We start from the raw sequence: 16,023 nt of genomic DNA, 5'->3' as shown, positions 1-16,023 counted from the left end.
GGATAGAATCAATGTTTCGATTCCTCCTCCTTATTTGTGAAGGACACCTGAGGGGCTTTCTGTAATTAACAATACATTGTTGTACTTGCAGACTTCTTTTTATCTCAGAAACCTATGATCCTAGAGGAAAAAGATTTCACAGTTTACCTTAAACGAAAGTAAGTGGGATCTTTCATTCGATCTATAAAACTGTGTTTTCCTACTTACCTCTGTCTGGAGGCAGCCTGGCTAGGCCACACTAGGCTAGGGCTGGGGATTTATCCTGCCTCTATAATTACTTGCTGCGAGGCTATGTGCCTATCGTGCTTGCCATGGGCTAAATTGTGCTTCCTTCACACATTCATATGTTAAAGTTCTAGCCCCTAGTGCTTCGGTGACTGTATTTGGGGATAGGGTCCTTAAAGAGGTATTTAAATTAAAATGAGGTCATTAGGGTGGGTCTAATCCAATGGGACTGGTGTCCTTATAAGAAGAGGAAATTTGGACACAGGCACATGCAGAAAGAAGACAGAGTTATGTGGGAAATGTTACTGGAATCCTTTCAAGGAAAGAAACTAATATTTGTTGAGAGTCACTATCTAGATATATTACTAAATCAAAGAGCTCCCCTAATCATCACTACTCTTAACTTCATTATATTGATAAATAAATGGGCACTTGGAGAGACTGGGTAATTCGTGTAAGACCAAGGAACTGGTGATGGAATAGATTTAAACTCATTTCTCCCACTTCTAGTCCTTGTCCTTATTACTTTGTGTCATTGGGAACGAAGCTATGACAGGTTGCCCAAGTCCAACCCTTGGTGTACTTTTACAATGACTTCGACGAAAGATATATTTGCTTATATGGGAGTGAGCCCCAGGAAGCTTTAGTCGGGAAGTAATCCAAACGTCTCAATGAAGGGAACCCCAAGGATGACAAACAACCCTCTTAATAATCGATGAGTTTCTTTGGTCTCCCACTAGATGGTGCTAGAGCCTGTTTCTATGTCATGAGGCGGCATGGTACCAGGATCTGAATCCAACATTAATTTTGGAGCTTTGGCCATAACCTATTTTGATTTAAAATTTCTTTCCTATTGATGTTCATGTTCCTTATAATTGAAAAAGGGAGTCCTTAAAAGTAACAAAGTTAGAGAGGCATCCACCATATTGGCAATGCAGGAAATACAAATCATGATCACAATGTGAATAATACTTTATTACAGTGAGCATAGGACACTTTTTATTTATGGAGAGGTCTTTAATACACCAATTCGTGGTTGAATGCATAGAGAACAAGGGATTTAAAATTGTTCTATTTTAGTTCCTCTGGTGATTGATTCACTCTAGGGAGAGGCATATAACTGCTCTCTGCCCTAGTTTTTCCATTTATAAAATAGAAATAAAATATGGGACACTTACTTCAAAGGGCACCCAGAAGATGAATGAGGTAGTGTCTCTTAAAATGCTCTGTGGTTATTGGAGAAATAGAGTTATATCCTTTTTGCAAATAGTGCAAGAATGATGAGGCCTATACCTTGACTTTGACCCATCAATGCTTATTTGAATCTTTAAAACCCACTTGATCACAGATTCTCCCAAAGTACTTTCACTGCTGTTTTCCTCAGTAAGATAAAAAGGCATCCACATGATGAAAACTACCATTTGGGGAATGGATTAATAGGTGCCTTTCAGTTTCTCAATGGAAGAATTTGTTCTGCCCTCCAGAAGTCATTTCATCTCTATTTTTCTCCAAGCTTAAATGCTTTGCTAAGAGTAACATTGGGGTAAGGTTTCTGGATAGTCTCTTTATTTATAGTTAGTGGAGAAGGTTTCCACTGTACTTTGTTTTCAACCTATTTTCCAGATGTGTTTAGAAAGGCACACTGGAGGGTGTATTGGAAAGGAAATACAATGGATATTTCAGACTAAATTATATTTCATAGGTTTGAAATATGCTATAGACTGAATGTGTCTCCCCAAAATCTATATTTTGAAGCCCTCCCTCTCAATGTGACTGTATTTGGAGATAGGGCTTCCAAGAAGATAATTAAGGTTAAATGAAGTACAGGCATATCTCAGAGATTTTGCAGGTTCTGTCCAGGCCACCACAATAAAGTGAATATTGCAATAAAGTGAGTCATAAGCTTTTTGCTGATGTAGGGTCTTGCCTTTTTGCCTTTTCAGGTGGGGCCCTAATAGAATAGGATTACTGTCCTTAAAAAGAAGATTCCCAGAGAGGTGTGCTCACTCTCTTCCTCCTGCCCTCCCCCTCCCCCGCCACAAAACCCCACATGTGAGCACACAATGATATGGTGGCCTCCTGTATGCCTGGAGGAAAGCCTCACCAGAAACCAACCATGTTGATACCCTGACTTCCAGCCTCCAGAACTATGAGAAAAGAAATGTCTTTTGTTCAGGCCACTCTGTGGTGTTTTGTTACGGCTGCCTAATATGAGTAAGACAAAATACCTACCTATAAGAAAAAGGTTGGCACACTTTTGTTATAAAGGGCCATGTGGTAATATTTTAGGCTTTGCAGTTCACATAGTCTTTAGCACAAAAGCAGCCATGGCAGTAAGAAAGTGAATGAGGTTGTGTTCCAATGAAACTTTATTTACAAAAACAGACCGTGGGCCATATTTGGTCACAGGTCATAGTTTGCTGTTAAAATAGAAAAGTAAAGTCTATGGCCATGCCACCCTGAGCAAGCCCGATCCCATCTGATCTCGGGAGCTAAGCAGGGTCAAGCCTGGTTAGTACTTGGATGGGATATCACCTAGGAAGATCGGATCAGGTGCTGTAGGCGTAAAAAATAAAAAATAAGAGATTGTGAGCTGACAAGATCTTTGCAATCTGTGAGGTGAACCAAGGGTTGTCTTGCCTAAAATAAATAAATAAATAATAATAATAATAATAAAGTGGTTATATTCAGACTTTTTCCTCAAAGGCAGATTTTTATTATCACTAAACAAACACAACTTACAATTAATTGTAATTTCAGTTTTTAAAAGTTCCAATGTATGATTCTCATTAGTAATAATATAGTTACTTTTAGACAAGAGGCTGGTGGGGCTAATGCTCATTTCTATGTCTAAGTCATATAAATTCTGAACCTCCTAATTTTTTATTTCTCTTAATCCAATAAAAATAATCCCTTCAATGTTTTATTTTGTTCTTGTGTGAAATATTCAGATGGAGTTTATTTATGGCCCAAAGTGTAAAAAGCCTGTTTTTCTTTGTTATACATAGCAAGTTTGCTGTCAAGCCCTTTGGTGTCTTCACATTTGCCAATTCTGACAGTCATCTTCCCTCACCCCCTTCTTCTTCCCATGCTGCCAAACACTTAGCTAGGTTTCTCCTTTTCCTATTCATGGACTATAATTATTTGAAAATGTCGCCTCATTGGCCGCCATGGCCCTACTATGACTGCCAAAGTTTTTGGCTTGATTATTCAGCTACAACCACAACCACCATTTACAGGATGCTTGCTTATTATGTTCCAGGCACTGGGCCAACTATTTTCCTAATATAATCTCATTTAATTGTTATAACATTCCTGTAAATAGGTATTATGATGTCCATTTTATAAGTGAAGACACTGAGGTACCGAGTAGTTCAGCAAAGGACCCATAATTGAATAACCAGCAAATGAGCGGTAGGACTTGGTTTGGCCCCCACGAGTGTCGGAATCCAGAATCTGTATTTCCATTCACTCTTCCCTCTTGGCTCTCTGTAATGCATACACTTTGAGAATTTCTTATACCCTCATAATACCAAAAAATATAATCCATATATAACTCCCAACCCTCCAGAAAAGCTGTGAGCACAGAAGATAGAACTTATTATATATTATCTTAATAAAGAGAATCTGTATATTCTATTTTGATGAATTTTATAATTTCTTGTAAAGACGGATTAGTTTTTAGATTCATGCACGTACCATCTTAGTGTATTGTTCTCCACTGAGTAAAATATGGGTCAGTCAACTCTGCATCAATAGACTTTTGTGTACATCTTTTATTAAGACTATGGATTCATAGAAAATAGGGAAGCTTTAGCTTTTCTTATCTATAAGGGAACATACTACCAATTGAGAAAATGAAAAGACCATGGACTTCTGTGTTAGCCAGAACTTGTATATTTGCTTCACATGTGACATAACATCTTGAGACTTTAATATCTTTTTAAAATTAGTTAATAATATAACTCTACCAGGGTGATTGATATTAGACTGTGAAGTACATAGCCTAGTGTCTAGCGCATAGCAGACTCTTAATAACCGTTAAACTGTTAATGACACTGATCAGATAAGTATCTTCAGAAGGCTATAAATTGTTCAGCTGAAAATAGATTATTATTGTAGTTCATGAAATGTGAGTTAGAACCATATGTATGTATTTTCAAGATTGAATGTTGTTTTGTGCTTAGGGAAAAAATGTAGTTTTCTCATTTGTAATAAAAATGACATTCTGGAAGTCCTTGATATGACAGTGAGCTTTTTCAGAACAGTTTGCTGTTAACGGGAAAAAGTGAGACACATGGCTTAGATTTATCTTTGAAATACACAATTTAACTTTTAAATGAAGGGGAAAAATGCTTGGGGCAAAATGTGTTTTTGGTTTTTTTGAGGACTAAACACTTCTCCCACTCTTTCACATATGTACTTAGTATATACTTGAGTTAGCAGATTAGGGCAGGGTTGCATAAATTAACTGAGCCCTTATTTCATTGTATTTATTATTCAGGCTATCATGTTGGGTCAGCAACTCATAGTTGCTGACTTCCAGGCAGTTCTTTGAGATAAGATGAGGAGGATACAACCCAGATTTTTTTGCATGAACTGCCCCTTATGTATCAACAAATTAGTAGGGATTAAATGTGATTATCATTTCTTATTTGCTTTGTGTATTATCTGAGGAAAAATAAAAATACGAGGCAGTTTTGTCTTTTTTCCTTCCATTTCTATTGATTTTATCTGCCATTAATTAGTGTTTGCTCATGGGGTACTAAGAAATTTTGATATTTATTGGAACAATACATGTCTAAAGAAGCATAATCTAGGGGGAAAAACCCACTAGACTTCATTAAGATAAATATATGTGATTTAAGGTTAATCAGCTATTTGGGGACAGCTATACCAGCAGAGCATGTGAATAGTTCTCAATCTGGGCCTCAATCTAGACTGTGGAATAGGAGCTGACCATTGCATAATGCGTAGGAATGATGGAAAGGAAAAAATCAGCAGGCTATCTGACCCCTGGGATAGGGTTGCCATATTTAGTAAAAAACAAAACAAATGAACAAACAAACAAACAAAACAGGATGCCCATTTGAATTCGAATATCAGATAAACATGAATAACTTTTTAGCATAAACATGTTCCAAGGATTGAATGGGACATATCTATACTAAATAAAAACTTATTATTTATTAGAAATTCAAATTTAACTTGGCATCCTGCATTTTATCTAGCAACCATACCCTGAGAGTATGACAAAGGCCATTGTCAAGGCAAAGCCATGGGTACAAGGCAGACAAATTAAGGGGTAAGCAGAAACAGATACAATGCATTGGGGTAAGAGGATTGAAAATTAGAGGAAACCTGTTTCAGTATAGGGAAGCTGTTAGACCTTCCAGCTATCACAAAAATCAGGAATTTGGCTCTCAAGAGTGCGTCCTCTTCAGATCTTACTGACATTTCTGAATCTACCTTTTCACCCACAGGAAGCACCATTCGGCAGATCCGTAGGCTTAAACAGGACTGTGCAGTGGTACAACGGGAAACGCCCTGGCTGTGAAATGGTAGATCTGTGACGGGCTTTGTTTCTGACACTTATTAGTAGCATGACTAGTCAAGCAAACTAATCTCTGTGAACTCTGGGATCCTTGCATCTGGATCGCTCACTCCTGAACTTGATACTGGCTGAGTATCTAAAATTCATCAGAATCCTTCTTCTTTTCGTGTCTTCCATATTTCCCTCCCTACTTCTTTTCCAAAACCTCTTTTAGTTTATTGAGTTACCTAAATAAATAACTAAATAAGTATCCTTCCTCTCTTCCTCCCACTAGTGACACCTCTCTTTCTTTCTTCTCAGAGCCAAACATCTTGAAAGAGTAATCTCCACTGTCTTTGTTCTCTCCACTACTCAGTCTATTGTGGTCTGGTTAAGATTGCCAACAACCTCTTAACTACTAAAGCAAATGGATACTTTTCAGGATTTTTCGTCAATAACGTTTCTGTAGCATTTGGCACTGCAGGGACACCCCACCTCATCTATGCGTCGTACGCACTCATTTCCTTAGGCTTCTGAGACAGCCTACCAGCTTTTGCAGGCTCTTTGTCTCTGCAAGTTCTTAATAGTATATGGACACTTAGGAATGTTTTCTCCTGGTTTTCTCCTCAATCAGCAAATTATCTATTCACTGGCTTATGCATTGCCATGCTTCAGTTAGCATCTTTATGTTAGTGAATTAAAATTTCAACTCTCCAGACAGATTTTTCTTCTGAGTTCCAAACTGGTGTCTCCAACTGTAAGATACCAAAAGTCGGTACGCTATGGCCACCTCACATTCAAATGGTCCAAACCACTGTTGCTCCTGTCCCATCAGAGCCTAAAAAGAATGCCATTTTGGTTTTTTTTCTGACAACCAAGAAGATGGCAACAGCAGCAAGATGTAGCTCCTTGTTCAACTTCTATTCCTCAGGTAAATGTACTCTGAATGCAGAGACACAGCAACCTTTTGTAATTATAATGATTTGGTTTTGAAAGCTAAATGTGCTGATTATGGCTGAAATTGTCCTGTGCCCTTTTGTCTGACCACATGACTTCCCAAGAGGTATCCCCACGGCTCAGGTTGTTTACTGATTGTCCCAGAAATACATCCTGTTGATAATATTAGATGCGCTTTTTTGATTGTACAGAACTTTTGACATCTCTATTTTATCACACACAGTCATTGCTGTGGTTACTATGTTATCAATATTTGGCACAGTTTGGGCTCATGAGGCAGTGTCCCAAGAGGCATACGATGATGCTATATTTTTCCCTCATGCATCTTCTGCCAACTAAACAAGGGACATTTATCAGAGACCTCAGTTAAAGCTACATACACTAGAGTGATTATGTGCATTATGGATGCCCTTCAATTTACCAAGGGTTATGCTTCTCAAGGATTGTTCTGAACACATTTCGTAAAGAAAAATCACATTTTCCTAGTGATTTAAATTATAATTTCAGAAATGTGTGCCCTCATTAAAAATGTTGACACTAAAGCAAATTAAAATCATTCTTTTATGTGGAAAAACTGCAATAACATATTTATTATGAAAGAAGGGCCTCTGAAAAACTATCTACAAGATACCGGGAATAAATAAAATACCTTGCTGGGTGTTTTTAATTTCATAAAATTTCAAGATAAGCACTTATACTAGAAGCAAACAACAAAATAATATTCATCTTAATTTCCATAGTTTTGCTTGTATTGTTTTGTTTTGAGAAAGGAAGGGTCATGTTAGGGTAGGGCGAAAGTCATTGAAAGGGGCTGTCTCAGTCTGTTCAGACTGCAATAACAAAATACTCTAAACTGGGTGACTTAACAACAGACATTTATTTCTCATAGTTCTGGAGGCTGAAAGTCTGAGATCAGGGTGCCGGCACAGTCAGGCTCCAGTGAGGACCCTCTTGCAAACTTACAGATGGTTGCCTCCTGCTGTATCCTCACATGGCAGAGAGAGAGCAAGATCAGTTCTTTGGTCTCCTCTTACAAGGGCATACGTCTCCTCACGACCTCATTTAAATCTGATTGCTTCTCAAAGCCCTACCTTCTAATATCTTTACATTGGTGGTTAGGACTTCAACATAAGAATTTGGTTGCGGGGGATGACACAACATTTAGTCTGTTGGAGGGATAGTCTGCCTGCCAGAAAAATACACTACATATCTGTAAGTCGGTAGCAAAAATTTTCTGTTCTGAGATAGAGAGTATTTTGCTGAGTACTTCTTAGAACAGACATTATTTAAACTGAGAATCAAGTCTTAATAGATTTGTTGTTCTGTTTATCTCAAGACCTATGGCATTGAATGAGTCGATGCCAGAGAAGATTTTATTGTATTCTTCGGACTATTGTACACCTAAGAGAAAAAAGTTCATAACCCTTGACCTTCTAGCATTTTGAGTTGACCTTATGTCATTTCTCTGTATACACTTACCTGGACACAATAAAGCTGAGGTAAAGAATTTAGTTGAGTGAAATGAATCAAATCCAGCTTTTCATTCTTTTAAAGTCTTGGCTGCAGTTGCTATTTTCTGTGGGTGTTGACCACTCCAATAAAGTTTAGAATTATGGTACTTAAAAAAAGAATTAATTTTGAGGGAAAAAAAGATAAATTTTTAGTGAAAACATATATCCACACAAGGACATGTATGTGAATATTCATAGTAACATTATGCATCATAGCCCCAAACTGGAAATAATCCAAATGACCATCAATTGGTGAATGGATAAACATATAATAGATTACTAGTCATCAATGAAAAGGAGTATACTACTGATAAATGCTACAACATAATTGAACCTCAAACATTTGCTTAGTGAAAAAATCCCAGCATATAAGACTATGTATTATATAATTTCATGTATATAACACATTGAGAAAAGACAACTATATAGAGACACAAAGCAGATCAGTGGTTGCATGGGGGTTAGGAGGGTAATAAGGATTAACTGCAAACAAGGGGTACAAGGAAACTTTTGGAGGTGGTGATAATGTTCTAAAACTATCATGATGATAGGTGCGCAACTCTATAAATTTTCTAAAAAGCATTGAATCATGCACTTGCAATGGGTAAATTTATGCTATTAAATTATACTTAAATAAAGCTGTTGAAGAAAATTAACTTCTAATAAAGCTTCCTGTTATTCCTTAATGTAAAACTATTGAAAACCCATTTCTTGGGGAATTCTCTTTGCTCTGGTCCAGCCTAGATATCTCTTCTTTTAGACGATGCTGGTCTTAACATCATGATCTTTTCACAAATCCCATAGAGTCCATGCAGAAGCATTACCAGCCAACTGGACACCTATTTTCCTTGGAAAGATGGTGAGGTGGGGTGGGGGCGATGGGGTTACTCTAATCACAGAATTATCTGTGACTTTCAGGCACAAGCTGCTTAGTAGAATGCCATTAATTGGGAGGCGCTGGGTGAGGACCTCCATCTTTTCTGGCGCTGTTGGCCAGATGAGAGGAAAGTGTGGCCTCGGCAAATCAACCTAATAGCTGTGCCTGGTTCTCATTATGAGCTACAGGGGTGCAGTTCCTGACATAACGAAATTCTCGAATAATGTCTATCAACACTTTGCTATCGACAGACTGCACATTGAACATGTTCTCGCTTGAGGAGCACTCTGCTCATCTCTAAATCAGAATCTTTGGAGAAAATGCAGAGCACTGTTGAAAAGCAGATAATAAACAGTAATGGAGCAAGAACGAGGCCGTGTTAGGGCTGTTAGTCACAGCAAATGCATCTGATATTTTCTCCTTAATCTATAACTCTCACCATTACTCCTTTGTGCAGAGAGCGAATGATATTTATAAACTTGTCTGGGTAGCCTATCTTTCACAAGGCTTTCCACATACTAATTCAGTTAATAGAATCAAATGCCTAAGTACAGTTTACAAAGAGAATATAAAATCAAAAGGCAATCCTTGGCTTTTTTTTTTTTTTTTTTTTTTTTGCAGTCACTTTTAGTAGTGAGAAATAATTTCTAATTTTCTACAACTGACATGAAAGCCCCACTGATCGAATTATTGTAAATGGTACGTATGGAGGCACTGAGTTATTCTTTGTTTGGAGAACTAATACAAACAGAAGGAATATGGTCATGCAGGAGATCCCATTAAAACATTGCTCTAAGGGGGTGCAACTGTGCTCTTTGTAAAAAGCTAACCATTTAATATGGTGCTTCACTGTGCACAGCCTTTAGAGGATGTGGTTAGACTGTGGCACATTTAAATCTGTCAAAGGCTGACACTTTCTATAATGTAAATGTTTAGACAAACGGAATCACAACATTAGGAGCTGCAAAAGAAAAGTAAAAAACGAGGGCCCCAACCTTAAGGAAATTGAATTTGGTTTCAGAGATTAAAAATATACTCATTTTTTTAAAGCTAAAAGATCAAAACATGATGAATGCCAAGAAAAGTGAAATAGTTCACACTTTCTGAGAGATTTGAATATTGATTGAGAGTTAAAGAAAAAAAAATTCAGAAGGAGGTGGTACTACAGGTTTATCTTAAATTGTGTGAAACCTGGCCAGTTAGAGAAGAAAATGGGGCAGTTGGGGGAGAGGACAGGATTTCAGGAGGTGTTAAATATGGAGGTGGAGAAGCTTATGTATTTTTTGTGGACAGTGAAGAGAATGGTCTGACTGTAGCAGAAAATCTATATTAGAGCATCATGGGAGATAAAACTGGCAAGAATCTCATACTTTATGGATTGTCTTGAATGCTAGAATGACAAGTTTAGATTTATTCCATAGATGATGAACCAATGAAGGTTTTTGAACGGGGATGTGACAGTATGCAGATGATATTCTAAAAACAGTATTCCAACTGTGTACAGAATAGATTGGAAAGGGAAGACACTGAATGCTGGTGTGCGGAGGCAATTAGAAAATGATAGGAAAGAACAGACATGAAATAAAAAATGGATAGGTGTAGAGAGAAAACTAACAAAATCTTCTCTTCTTCCTCCTGATAAAGAAGTTAACCCACAGTCAAACATTTGGATGATCGTAGCACTGACCAAAAATATTAAGAAAGAGAGCTAGTAGAAATGGAAAATGATGAGTTTTAAGGAATAAAAATTGAATGCAATATTTTGAGCCGATATTTAAGGAGGTCATCAACAGGCAACTCAAAAGGAACCCACACTGACTGCTTTGTGTTCTGCTCTATTTCTAGTGCCTGTGGCAAGACCTGCAGATAGTAAGTGTTCTCTACATAGACAGTGAACACATGAAAATGAATATATAATAATGGAGATTTGGTTTAAATGTGAAGAACACATATTTGGTAGTTCCCTGCATGAAGATCATAGTTCAAATTATGAGAAATTATAATTTTTTAAGTCACACACAAATGCACACACACACACGAGGGAAAATGACCAAAGCCAAGTCCTGGGAAAATCTTCTACTGAGAAAGTATGATAAGACCAGGAACTCACAAAGAAATGACATAGACCATAAAGATAGTAGCTTTGATGCATAAATTTTCTACAGTTCCAAAGTAATAGGTAAAAACATTTCAGTGGTAGTTTTAGAGGAAAAAAGTTGTCTTTAATCATACAAATAATTATTTAAAATTTGATTATCTAAGAATTAAGTATACTTAGTTGCCATAAACTTTTATATGGTAGATTATGTGGAAAATGAAAGGCATAATAGTACTTCAATATCAAATGTAGTTATTTTTCCCGTTTGTTGAAAGTGAAAATAATGTGTGTCACGTATATGGTGATGAACATTAAATAATGACAAGCAAAGCCTGTTTACTTCCTCTTGTGTGATATTTTACTCCATTCATGATTATATAAAAATTAATTTTGGAAACTGAATTAAGCATAACTTTAAAAATCTCTATTCCAAGCAGTTGTGTACTATCCAATCCTAGAAAATATTTCTTATGAGTTTCCAAAAGGGATTTTTGCCATAATATCAAAAAAAAAAAAATACCATTCACATTTTTCTTACCATAGAAGTAGATGAGACTCAATATTTTCCACTTTAAAATCATTTTTAAGATATTGTCCTTGAAATCGTCATCAAGTTGGGATAATTAGTTTTTTAGTTTTTTTTTTTTAGCATTATTATTCTGTATCCATTTAAATGCTTAAAATTTAATACAATGAGAAACGAGGTTGGAAATTTTCTCTTGAAGTTTCAGATTGAGTATACTCAATGCTTAAAGTATATCTGCCAACCAGCCAAGATCCACTGACAGTTATAATTTTTTCAAGTTTGACACAGTTGGTCTTTTCTCTGGTGTTCCAAAAATAGTCCATAAATTTAGACCAGCATATTTCCTTTTGAGAAATCAAAGAACCTCAACATGGAACACAAGCATTTTTTGATCCACATACATATCTTCACAAAGCAAAGGAAAAAAAAATCTAGTGTTTCGGATACTGTTATTCTCATAACTGATTATCCCATAATTGATGTGGGTTCTTCTCTAAGAGACCTTGGCAGCATCTGAAAAATCATTGCTTGGGAACAAATGGCACAGGGCATCTAAATTGATGATTTTCTTTCCTCCAAATTTTTTGGTAGCCATCTATAAAACCAACCCAATATTTTTAGAACAGCAAAAGCTTGTACTATAATCCTCCTCCTCCTTAATTCTGCTCCTTTGTTTAGCAAAACTTTGACAGAATCATGAAGATAATTAATTCATCTTTTTGGTAGTTCCCAATGCTTGAGAAAAAGAGCATTTCTATTCCGTAGAATATTTAGCTAAACATTCAGAATAAACTAATAGTTGAAGAGACTCTCTCATTGTTAGAACCATCACAAGTCAACCAAAACACACACACACACACACACACACACACACACACACAAATAAATAAATATATGATAATAACAGATTTTTTGCCAAACTTTTAGTATTCTCTGCTGAGTTATCTGTTTGAATGTTGATTACAGAAATTATACAAAGAAACACCATAGTGTTCTTTAATAAACACTATTTCTTCCATTAAGAAACTCCATAGTTCTTTAATAAAAGTTTTGGAAACATTCAGAATACAAAGTCTAATGAGAGTCACCATAGAAGTATGTCTTACTTTTTTTCAATTAAAGGGGCTATTTTACATAAAATTTTCAGTCTTTGAAGATTCTTGGTTATAGGTTTTAGTAACTGCCAACTTCATGTGTGGGACAGAGAATAAGTCCTTTTTTTTTTTTAAGGATTTGTATGATTTTTATTTAAAATTTTTTACTCAATGTCATTCAGAAAGGTCATGTGGTGCTATTACTCTGTGTTTTTAGATTTAGACTATTTTGAAAAATCTTGACGTTATCATTTTACATTTGTGATATTAGCCTTATTACATTTCAGAATTTTATTTTTGCCATCATTGACAGATACCCTACTCTTTCTCCCCAAACAAAAACTCCTCATTCCTCAAAAAACACAAAAACAGGAGCTGCTTATCAGGGTCTGGCATTATTTTCACAGAAATCTAGAATCTAAATTGTGTGAGGGATGAGACTTCCCTATTTGTTGTTTAATTCCCTCACCTAGAAAACTCAATGAGTCAGTTCTCAGAAAGTATCTGTTGAGTAAATTTTTAAATGAATATTTGTTTAATATCAGTGATGTCAGTGGTGGGCAGTGAATGATGGGGCTGATTATTTCATATATACATGAACTCCAGTAAGCAATATTTTATATAATTTTTCATCTATAGCTATCTGGACCCATTTAAAGCTCTCTGGGGCCAGACCCAAATGATCTTATTTTAAATCTATATTATAGTTTGCATAGTCAGAGTGAACTATATCTCATGAGAAAGGAAATGAAAGATTCATTATAAATGGCTTTCATGACATCCATAGTCCCATTTTTGACATTACAGTAGACTTGAATATTATGTTTATTTTTCAACCATAAAAATCATTATATTTAATAAGTAATAAGTGTATCAACAAAAAATGTGTTACACAAACTACATTGAACATAATTAAGAAATAATTATGTTGCATCAAATGTAGTGCTTATTATGAATGTGTTTTAATGCTGTTTCTTGCACACATACCCTAGACCTAGGAATATTTGTTTTGATATTAATTTTATGTATTTTATATTATAAAAGCTACCTGTAGTTTTTCTTAATTTTCAAAATTTGCAGTTCTATTATTCAATATATTTATTTGAAGAGTGCCTTCCCTAAATTATCTACCAGATTCACATCTGAATCTCTAAGGGGACATCTTCTTCTGTGCCTTTTCTCTCCTAGAATACTGTCAATGTAAGCAAAGGGAGAGCAGAGTTTGGACTTGGTGGTTACCAGTATGCCAAATGCAATTGAGGTTGAGCAGAATGATGAGGACAAGTAAAGTCTTTGTGATTTGGCAAGAAGGTGATTATTAGATGTCCACAGAAAGAACAGTTTTATATCTAAATGAAGATGGAAACCAGATTGGAAAGCAATGATAAAATATATTTAAATCCATCGGACATGTAAAATGTAAAAATCTGAAACACCAATTGCTGCAAAGGTGTGGGGAAGCTTCATATATTAATAGTAGGAGAGCACACTGAAAACAACTATTTTAGAGAGGCAGTTGGTACTATCTACAGTTTCTAGTAGAGTTGAAAATGCACCTGGCCTAAGATATTTCACATCTGGCTAAGTACCTTAGAGAAACTTTTCCCATGTCCATAAAGAGACACATACTAACATGTCTATTTTGATATTATATTTGGTAGTGAACACTTGGAAGTAATGTATATGTCCATTATTAAGGGAAAGAGAAATAATCTGTGTCCTATTTATATGATGAATAGCACTCATTGTGTAAAATGAATGAAACCATGTGCATGAATATGGATACATCTTAAGAATATAAATAATGTATAAAATATATTTAATGCCCAAAGTCAGAATGGGATAGTGTGATATCATAATATACTTTAAAAACATGCAAGAGAACACTATTTTAAAAACTAGTAAAACTAGATAGACCCATAAATATGTAGTAAAAGTATATCAAAACTTTTAGGAAGGATTCAGGATAGTAATTACTTGGTGGGGGCACGGTGGGAAGGGTTGGAAGAGATGTTAGTAAGATGAGATTCAAGAAGAGCCACAAAGAACACTTGTTGTACTTGAACAGCCATTTTTGTTTTTTTTTTTTTTTTTTTTTTTTTTTTTCTTCTTTCTTTTCTTTCTTTTCTTCTTCCTTCCTTCCTTCCTTCCTTCCTTCCTTCCTTCCTTCCTTCCTTCCTTCCTTCTTCCTTCTTCCTTCCTTCCTTCTTCCTTCCTTCCTTCCTTCCTTCCTTCCTTCCTTCCTTCCTTCCTTCCTTCCTTTTCCTTCCATTTTCTCTTCATTCTTCTTCATCTTCATCTTCTCTCTCCCTTCCCTCCTCCCTCCCCCTTCCCTCCCTCTCTTTCTTGTCTGAGTTAAATAAGATAAAACACTAACATGAAAGTAAAGACTATTTTCCAATTTGAGGAGGCATAATTGTATCTAAAGTTAGAGGGTGCTAATAAAGAGGGAGACTTTTAAGACGCTGAAGAGATGGGGGATAAAGCATGGCCTCTTGAAGATGAAGTATATAGGGTCTCAGGCTTAGAGAACACCGTAGACTTTGAATTCTATGCCAAATTTTATTCTTGGTATATCTTATGCCACCATCTAGCTCATGCAGCTATGTCTTGTTCGTCATTGTATTTCTGGTGCCAAGCTCAGGGTCTGATAGTCAATCAGTGTTTGTAGGAAGAAAGGAAGAAAGGTTGGGAAATATGAAAGGATAGGAAAAAAGATGGGAGACTATACAAGAAGCGAAGAAAAGAAAGTTAAAGGAAAGTACTAAATGGCAGTGAAGAACTAAAAGAATAATTCAGAGATAAACGAAAGAAAATACAAGAGGACGGCACTTTTTCTCTGTAGCCAAGAAGGTGCATGTTCCTGTTGAGAATGGAGGGGTCCGAGCTAGGATTTATGTTCTTTTTGAAATACTTGAATGATGTTCTCTTGGTACTGGAGCCTAACCAGATCCCCGAAACTTAAATTGAATTATGCTGTAAGGGAAAAATAACAGTTTGGAAAAAGGAATTGCCAGATCCACTGAACAGAAGATACGCCTTACAGTGTTATATTAAGAGAAAGCAGACGTAAAGGGAATTTTGTGAAGCTTTGGATAAATCACAGAGTTGGCAAATACTTGTTGATTAATTAATTGATACAATTGAACTGGGCGAGACAGCTCTTTGGCATTATTATGAAGAGTATGTAGCCATACACACT

The 16,023-nt window shown here is 36.0% G+C and overlaps 1 protein-coding gene, 1 long non-coding RNA gene and 1 pseudogene across 3 annotated transcripts in view; all 3 read left to right on the top strand.

The window, feature by feature from the left end:
- The window catches only part of DIO2 (iodothyronine deiodinase 2), a 196,293-nt gene that overhangs the window by 59,884 nt on the left and 120,386 nt on the right, over nucleotides 1–16,023 (top strand). The window lies entirely within an intron of this gene.
- The window catches only part of LOC120619569 (uncharacterized), a 69,606-nt gene that overhangs the window by 12,710 nt on the left and 40,873 nt on the right, over nucleotides 1–16,023 (top strand). The gene's annotated exons all lie outside the window — the stretch shown is intronic.
- On the top strand, nucleotides 2,667–2,790 carry LOC120619947 (uncharacterized; annotated as a pseudogene).

Source organism: Pteropus medius, unplaced genomic scaffold (assembly GCF_902729225.1).
Source record: "Pteropus medius unplaced genomic scaffold, Ma_sr-lr_union100, whole genome shotgun sequence".
Classification (NCBI taxonomy): Eukaryota; Metazoa; Chordata; class Mammalia; order Chiroptera; family Pteropodidae; genus Pteropus; species Pteropus medius.
This window is presented reverse-complemented; position numbering and strand designations above follow the sequence as displayed.